At 40.9% G+C, this 9,650-nt stretch overlaps 1 pseudogene; it reads left to right on the top strand.

Moving 5' to 3' along the window:
* Positions 1-430: 430 nt before the first annotated feature.
* LOC130867504 (transmembrane 9 superfamily member 2-like) overlaps positions 431-9,650 on the top strand; it is a 103,325-nt pseudogene continuing 94,105 nt past the window's right edge.

The following is a 9,650-nucleotide window of genomic DNA, read 5'->3' as shown; positions in this document are numbered from 1 at the left end:
GTGTGTGCGCATGCGCATCTATGAACTCTAAAGTGTGAACTGAGGGCTAGTACTAGTATAAAGACTGGAATAGAACCTGTGGTTGCCAATCAACAGGATGGAGCCAGGGTAAAGGCGCCAGCTGCCAGGCTGAGCACCTAATTCCATGAACCACGTGGTGAGAAGAGAGCACCAATTCCCACTAGCTGTCCTCTGACTTTAAGGGTTTGTGGGCTCCCTCTCCACAATAGCTACTGGAAAAAATATCTCACCCCCAAGAGCCTAAGATGAAAGTGGCAGAAAGAGGCCACTGAAGACAAATTCTGCCCTGCAGATAGCCCAGGCCCTCCTGCTGGGTCCCCTTCGGGAAGGCCCATGTGATGGGTGTCTGGTCATAGCAGGAAAAAGTTGTCCAAACTGAAATCTGAAAACAGATTTCTGAGGTCCCGAGATGGGCGAGTCTCTGGAGATGGCAGCTGGGCCGGCTGGAGGTCGGAAAGCAGAAGGACACATTTGTCCCTTTCAGATCATTGCCACCGAAGAGCCATGCCCTCAGTCAAGGATTTCCAGGGAAAGCCCCATCCCCAGCTCCCCTGGGGTTCCCGTCAGCATTCATAATTATTTTCCGCAGCTGTGTGCCGAGATGGCTCCCCTTAAACCTTAGTCTCCTCCAATGTGGCCTCCTTCTGGCCAAGGCTTCAGCTAAAAATAAAATGTACTCATCAACAAATACTTCAAGATTGACTTGCTTCCTGGGCATGCTGGGGAGCAGCTTGCACAGTCACACACAGCGACATGCCATTGGTAATGAAGTATTAAATCCAATGACACTTGAGAACATGTGCTCCCCTGGCTGCTCTTCGTGTGTGAGACCTAACAGCCTATGATCATGAAGCATCTGCTCCCTGACAGCGAACACACAGACGCCCAGGCTGCTCGAGTCGTCCCTCCAGGCCTAACCTCCCCAGACCAGAGGTCTCACTTTGGAGTCTACTGCTCTGATCAAACACCATGACTGATAAGAAGTTGGGGAGGACAGGATTTCTTTGGCTTATGCATCCCAACCACAGTCCATTATGAAGGGAAGCCACGGCAGGGACTCCAGGCGAGAACCTGGAAGCAGGAACTGAAGCGGAGGCCATGGAGGGATGCGGCTTATTGGCTTCTTCCCCATGGCTTTGCTCCTTTCTTATACAGCCCAGAACCACCCACCTATGGGTGGCACCACTCTTCCCGGACTGAACCCCCCCCCCCACCACACCAATCATAATTTTTAAAATACCCCCACAGACTTGCCTACGGGTTGGTCTAATGGAGGCAATCTTTTTTCGGTTGAGGTTCCCTCTCCCAGATAATCATACTGTATTTCAAATTAACAAAGCAACCCTACCCAGCACGCCACAGTTCCGCACACCACCTGCTTCCTGCGGGGCCAGCTGCATCTATTCCACCTGCCAAAGTCTGCGCCCCTTGACGGGTAATTCCATTTTCACAGAGCTTCTCTCTGGTGTTAGGTGATAAGAAGCCCAGCCTCACCCACAGAATGGTAAAGCAACATCAAGGAGAGCAAGGCCACGGCTCTTTCCTCACCCCTGCACAAAGCCAAATGGCAGTTCCTCTTCTGTGAGTTTTCTAAAACAGTGATCCCCATTGGCTTTCGTGGACCTTTGGACTCAGACTCGTGGGCTCCAGTACAGCCTGGGTGTGGCCTCCCCGGTGCTCTAGCGACCGATGTCTTCAAAGCCAGTCTGCTCACACCTGTGCTGCACCAACGACGAGGCTGGCCTATGCTGAGGGTGGCTGAGGAGTCCCCAGCCTGCAAGTCTGGGCCTTTCCTTTACCTTTTCCTTTATTTGCAGATCGAGGATCCTTCTAGCTTTGTGGAATGGTGGTGTTTTCTCCTAGGTGGGGCAAGTCTTTGTTCCCCAGTGGTGACCCTTAGAGTTCCACTCTGCTCCAGTGGGGAAGTTCAGTCATGGAGGGTTTTAGACCAGAAAATGTAACTGACACGTTGAAGGGGGAGTTTAGAGATTTTACCAAAGTTCTCCCCTGAGAAATTGACTTGATTTGGTCCTGGCTTTCGGGACCCAAAGCAAACTCCCATGTTTATGATCAATTGAATCTCAACAAAATACTGCAAAACCATTCTTAAAAACAGATTTTTAGCTGTGGTGGTGCACGCCTTTAATCCCAGCACTCAGAGGTGGGCAGATCTCAGTGAGTTCAAGGCTAGCCTGTTCTATAAGAGCTAGTTCCAGGACATAGGGCCATAGGACCATAGGGCGATAGGGCCATAGGGCCATAGGGCCCTTACAGTTGGTTGTGTTCCATTACGTGGTTGCTAGGAATTGAACTGGCCATCTTTCTTATACGGAAGGGCATACTGACTTACCTCCTCTGAATTACTGAGATTAGCAACCTCTCCCCATTATAACTGAAGAGAATATATATATATATACATATATATGTACATATATATATATATATTTATACATATATATATATATGGAGGGGGAAAACAGTATAATATTACTGACAAAAAAAACTTGAGTGAAGGTCATATGTCTTATGTTTCATGTTGTTGTCTCTTTTTACATGTATTCTTTTTTATTTTTTTCTATTTTTATTTGCAAATTTATACATTAATTGTTAAGCCATCAAGTTTTATCTAATACTTAAATGTCTCTTTCTTGTAAATACAAAAAACTTTTTTACATTTCTATTTTCTCAGTTGCCTCTCTCCTTCCTCTGATAGTTACAACCTATGTTCTTTCTTGTTTCTAATTATCCACTCTCTCCCTCCTTTCTCAATTTCTTGATCTCTTCTCAAAATATTGTTATACTTATCTCTAAAAATAATATGCAACCTACGTTTTCACCAACAAACATCCTGGTATTGCTAATATTTGTACTTTATTGGGTATGCAAGTTAAGTGTACTGGTATGTTTTTCTACATATCGATACATATCAATGCTCAAACTGCTGGTAAAACATTGTGGGGCAGTGATACAGTTGTCTTCTTTTTAAATAGAGGCAGAAATCATAGTTATTTACAAATACAATCTTCTGTAAATATGCTTACAAAAAACAAAGGGTGGCAAATGAAGCACATACGTCCCAACAAATGTCATATAAAAACAAAGAAGCAACATAAACAACAGATAACAATGAACCGTGGCACATCAGCAACTTCATAATTCTCAACTAACAGAATCTAAAGATATTGTGATAGTCAAAATGCTACAAAAATATTCAGATGCCTTAAAAAATATCAGCAGTCGCCGGGCGGTGGTGGCGCACGCCTTTAATCCCAGCACTTGGGAGGCAGAGGCAGGTGGATCTCTGTGAGTTCGAGACCAGCCTGGTCTACAAGAGCTAGTTCCAGGACAGGCTCCAAAACCACAGAGAAACCCTGTCTCGAAAAAACCAAAAAAAAAAAAAAAAAAAAATATCAGCAGTCATATAGAGCAATTATATCGCAATATAACGAAGTAATAGAATTGAAAATATAAAAGGGAAGGTTACCAAAATAAGTGAAATTGTCAGTGACTGGGAGGAGAGATTAAAAGAAAAAAAATGACAAAAAATAACTGAACAAAACAGCTGCAAATAAAAAGAGACCAATAAAAATTCTGCAAAGGATAGAATTAATAGTAAGCATTTAAGTAAATTTATATGGAATAAGAAAATTGTATTGTGGGAGTCTGTATGTGTGTAACATCAATGAAAATAAAAAACCTGAAGATAGTGCCTTGCCTCACTGATCACTTGAACAGGACTCTGGTGTTTAATGTTCTCATTTCTCTTTTCTTTCAAATATTTCTGACAGAGAAGTAATTAGTGATTCTTCATTAATAAATATAGCAAGGAAGATTTTCTGGCCAGCCAGCAGGGAGTGTTCCTGCTGCTGAATATTCCCCAGCCTACCCTGCCCCCAAGCCTGCCTTTTCCCCAGTGAGGTCCTTGGAACGCTGAAACACAGCCTGCTCCAGTGTTGAGTGTACTGGAGTGGTGAGTCAGCAGCCATAGGGACAGACAGCTGGACTTGCCACTCTCCGGGACCTTCTGAGTGGGACAGAACCTGCAGGAGTGTTCCTGCTGCTGGGCTTTCCCCCAAAACACCCTGCACCCCAAAGCCTGCCTTTTTACCTGCAATGTCCTTGGAACCTTGCAACAGAGCTTGTTGCAATACTAAGGGGTTCTAAGAGAGGGCAGAGCAAGAAAAACTCCCAAGTACTCAGAGAGCCACAGCAAAGATCGAACCAAGATGCCAAGACACTGCTGGCCTCATTTGCAGGAAAAGATGGGCAGGCACCAATGCAAGAATTCCTCCAACATCCTAAAAAGCAACATGGTAACATCAGAATCCAGTGGACCCACAACAGGAAGACTTGATCATCCTAACCTAGAAGATATAGAAGAAAACTACTTTAAATGTAACTTTATGAAAATGATGGATCCCTTTAAAGAAGAAATGAAAAACTCCCTTAAAGAAATGAAAGAGAAGACAAACAGAATGTTGGAGGAAATCAATAAATCCCTCAATGATACCCAAGAAAATCAAAAAAAGAAAAGAGGTGAAGGAAAGAGTTCAAGACTTGAAGACTGAAATGGAGGTAATAAAGAAAACATAAACCAAGGGAAGGTTGGATATGAAAATCTGGGTAGACAAACAGGAACTACAGAGACAAGTATAACCAACAGAATACAAGAGATAGAAAAAGAAATCTTAGGCACTGAACATATTATAAAGGAAATAGAGTCATTGGTCAAAGAAAACATTAAATCCAAAAAATTCTCAATACAAAACATCCAGGAAATCTGGGACACCATGGAAAGATCAAACAAAAGAATAATAGGAATAGAAGAGGGAGAAGAACTCAGCTCAAAGTCACAGAAAATATATTCAACAAAATCATAGAAGAAATTCACAATCTAAAGAAGGATATCCCTATGAAGATACAAAAAGCTTACAGAACACCAAATAGACTGGATCAAAAAAAAATCCCTTTGCCATATAATAATCAAAACATGAAATATCCAGAATAAAGAAAGAATATTGAGAGCTTCAAAGGAAAAAGGTCAAGTAACATATAAAGGAAAACATATCAGAATTACACCCAACTTCTCAATAGAAACCATGAAAGCCAGAAGGTCCTAGATAGATTTGCTGCAGACACTAAGAGACCATGGATGCAAGTCCAGCTACTATATCCAGCAAAACTTTCACAATCAATGGAGAAAACAAGATATTTCATTGCAAAAACAGATTTAAATATTAGATATCCACAAACTTATAGAAAATATTAGAAGGAAACCTCAATCCAAGGAAGCTAAGAATATCCACAATAACATAGACATCTGATAACTCTCCACCAACACAACCCAAAGAAGTGAAACACACAAACACTACCACCAAAAAATAACTAGAGTTAACAATCACTGGTCATTAATATCACTTAATACCAATGGACTCGATTCACCTATACAATGACACAGTTTAAGAGAATGGATACAAAAACGGGATCCAGCATTCTGCTGTTAAAAGAGGAACACACCTCAACCTCAAAGGCAGACACTACTTCAGAGTGAAAGGTTGGGAAAAGGTTTTCCAATCAAATGGACCTAAGAAACAAATGAGTGTGACTATCCTAATATCTAAAAAAATGATTTCAAATTAAAATCAATCAGAAGAGATGGAGAAGGACACTTTATACTCATAACAGGAACAGTTTATCAAGACGAAGTTTCAATCCTTATTATCTATGAGCCTCATATAAGAGTATTCACATATGTAAAAGAAACATTACTAAAATTTAAATCACACATCAAACCCCACACACTAATAATGGGCAATTTTAACCCTCCTCTCTCACTGATGGACAGGTCAACCAGACAGAAACTTAACAGAGAAATAAGAGAACTAACAGATGTAACAAATCAAATGCATGTATCAGACATCTATAGAACATTCCACCCAAACAGAAAAGAATATACCTTCTTCTCAACATCTCATGGAATCTTCTTGAAAGTTGATCACATGCTTGGTAACAAAACCAACATCCACAGATACAAAAAAAAAATGGAGTAACCCGACTGTCTTATCAGATCACCATGGAGTAAGGTTAGAATTTTACAACAATACTACTCCCAGAAAGCCTACATACTCATGGAAACTGAACTGTCAACTACTGAACCACCACTGGGTCAAGGAAGAAATAAAGAAAAAAAATAAAGTCTTCCTTGAATTCAGCAAAAATGAGGGCACAACATATCCAAATCTATGGGACACTATGAAAACAGTGCTAAAAGGAAAGTTCATAGCACTAAGTACCCACAAAAGGAAAATGGAGAAAGATCACATTAGTGACTTAACAGCATACCTGAAAGCTCTAGAAAAAAAAGAAGCAGACTCACCCAGGAGGAGTAGAAGACAGAAAATAATCAAATTGAGGGCTGAAACCAACAAAATAGAAACACAGAAAACAATCCAAAGAATCAATGAAACAAAGAGCTGGTTCTTTGAGAAAATCAACAAGATTGACAAACCCTTATCCAAACTAATCAAAAGGAAGAGAGAGAACATCCAAATTAACAAAATCAGAAATGAAAAGGGGGACATAACAGCAGACACTGTGGAAATTCAGAGAATCATTAGGTCTTACTACAAAAATTTGTACTCAACAAAACCGGACATTCTAAAAGAAATGGAATTTTTTAGATAGATACCATATATAAAGATTAAATCAAAACCATGTGAGCAATTTAAATAGACCTATAAGCCATGAAGAAATAGAAGTTATAATCAAAAACCTTCCAACCAAAAAAAGCCCAGGGCAGGATGGTTTTACTGCAGAATTCTACCAGAATTTTCAAGAAGAGCCAATACCTATACTCCTCAAAGAGCTCCATATAATAGAAGCAGAAGGGTCATTGCCAAACTCTTTTTATGGGGCTAAAGTTAACCTGATAGCCAAATTGCATAGACTCAACCAAGAAAGAGAATTACAGACCAATCTCACTCATGAACATTGATGCAAAAATTTTCAATAGCCGGGCGGTGGTGGCGCACGCCTTTAATCCCAGCACTCGGGAGGCAGAGGCAGGTGGAACTCTGTGAGTTCAAGACCAGCCTGGTCTACAAGAGCTAGTTCCAGGACAGGCTCCAAAACCACAGAGAAACCCTGTCTCGAAAAAAACCAAAAAAAAAAAATTTTTCAATAAAATACTGTCAAACCAAATTCAAGAACATTTCAAAAATATCATCCATCATGATCAAGTAGGCTTCATCCCAGAGATGCAGGGCTGGTTCTACATATGAAAATCTATCAATGTAATCTATCATATAAATAAACTGAAAGAAAAAACCATATGATCATTTCATTAGATGTTGAAAAGCATTTGACAAAATCCTACACCCCTTCATGACAATGGTCTTGGAGAGACTAGGGATAAAAGGATCATATCTAAATATAATAAAAGCAATATACAGCAAGACAACAGCTAACATCAAATTAAATGAAGAGAAACTCAAAGCCATTCCACTAAAATCAGGAACAAGACAAGGCTGTCCATTCTCTCCATATCTATTCAACATAGTGCTTGAAGTTCTAGCAATAGCAATAAAACAACATGGGGGGATAAATGGGATTCAAATTGGAAAAAAAGAAGACAAACTTTCATTGTTTGCAGATAATATGATAGTGTACATAACTGACCACAAAAACTCTACCAGAGATCTCCTACAGCTGATAAATACCTTTAATGATGTGGCAGGATAGAGATCAACTCAAAAAATCAGTAGCCCTCCTATAACCAAATGATAAAGAAGCTGAGAGGACATCAGAGAAACATCACCTTTCACAATAGCCACAAATAATATAAAATATCTGGGGGTAAAAATAACCAAGGAAATAAAAGAGCTATTTGACAAAAACTAATTCTTTGAAGAAATAAATTGAATTTGTAGGCTTTCTGAGGGTAGAATTATTGTTGAATTTTTTATTGGGAATTACTCTATTTTTATAAGTCAATGACTTTACTTTCATTTTTATTTTTTTAATTTTTTATTTTTATTAAAACTTTCCACCTTCTCCCCTCCTCCCATTTCCCTCCCACTCCCCCCACTCCCACTCCCCCTCCCTCTCTAGTCCAAAAAGCAGTCAGGGTTCCTTGACCTGTGGGAAGTCCAAGGTCCTCCCCCCTATACCCAGGTCTAGCAAGGTGAGCATCCCAACAGACTAGGCTCCCACAAAGCCAGTACATGCCATAGAATCAAAACCTAGTGCCATTGTCCTTGGCTTTTCAGTCAGCCCTCATTGTCAGCCACATTCAGTGAGTCCAGTTTGATCACATGTTCCATCAGTCCCAGTCCAGCTGGCCTTGGTGAGCTCCCATGAGATCAGCCCCACTGTCTCAGTAGGTGGGAGCACCCCAGCACCCCCTGGGGTCCTGACTTCCTTGTTCATGTTCTCCCTCCTTCTGATCCTCATTTGGACTTTGGGAGCTCAGTCCAGTGCTCCAATATGGGTCTCTGTCTCTATCTCCATCCATCGCCAGATGAAGGTTCTATGGTGATATGCAAGATATTCATCAGTGTGGCTATGGGATAGGGCCAGTTCAGGTGCCCTCTCCTCAGCTGCTCAAGGAACAAGCTGGGCACATCTCCCTGGATACCTGGGAACCACTCTAGAGTCAAGTCTCTTGCCAACCCTAAAATGGCTCCCTTAGTTAAGATATCTTCTTCCCTGCTCCCATATCTACCCTTCTTCCATCCCAACCACCTCTTCCCCAAAGCTCTCCCCATCTTCCCCTTCTCCCTTCACTCTCCCCTTCTCCCCTTACTGCCACCCCACTCCCCACACCCAAGTTCCCAATTTTTGCCTGGCAATCTTGTCTACTTCCAATATCCAGGAGGACAACTATATGATTTTCTTTGGGTTCACCTTCTTATTTAGCTTCTCTAGGATCCCGAATTATAGCCTCAATGTCCTTTGTTTATGGCTAGAATCCACTTATAAGTGAGTACATACCATATTCCTCTTTTTGGGTCTGGATTACCCCACTCAGGATAGTACAAAACTCAAGTCCAAATGAATTAAAGACCTCAATATTAATCTGAACACACTGAACCTGATAGAAGAGAAAGTGGGAAGTAGTCTACAACACATGGGCACAGAAGACCACTTCCTACATATAATCCCAGTAGCACAGACAATAAGGGCAACATTGAGCAAATGGGACCTCCTAAAACTGAGAACCTTCTGTAAAGCAAAGGACACTGTCATTAAGACAAAAAGGCAACCTACTGAATGGGAGAAGATCTTCACTAACCTCGCTTCAGACAAAGGTCTGATCTCCAAAATATATAAAGAACTCAAAAAAACTAGACTTTAAAATGCTAATTAACCCAATTAAAAAATGGGGTACTGATCTGAACAGAGAATTCTCAACAGAAGAAGTTCAAATGGCCAAAAGACACTTAAGGTCATGCTCAACCTCTTTAGCAATCAGGGAAATGCAAATCAAAACAACTTTGAGATATCATCTTACACCTGTCAGAATGGCTAAAATCAAAAACACCAACAATAGCCTTTGCTGGAGAGGATGGGAAGTAAGGGGAACACTCATCCATCATTGGTGGGAATGCAAACTTTTGCAACCACTTTGG

Source organism: Chionomys nivalis, chromosome X (assembly GCF_950005125.1).
Source record: "Chionomys nivalis chromosome X, mChiNiv1.1, whole genome shotgun sequence".
Taxonomy (NCBI): Eukaryota; Metazoa; Chordata; class Mammalia; order Rodentia; family Cricetidae; genus Chionomys; species Chionomys nivalis.
Note: the sequence above shows the minus strand (reverse complement) of the source record. Positions and strands in the feature narration are given on the sequence as shown.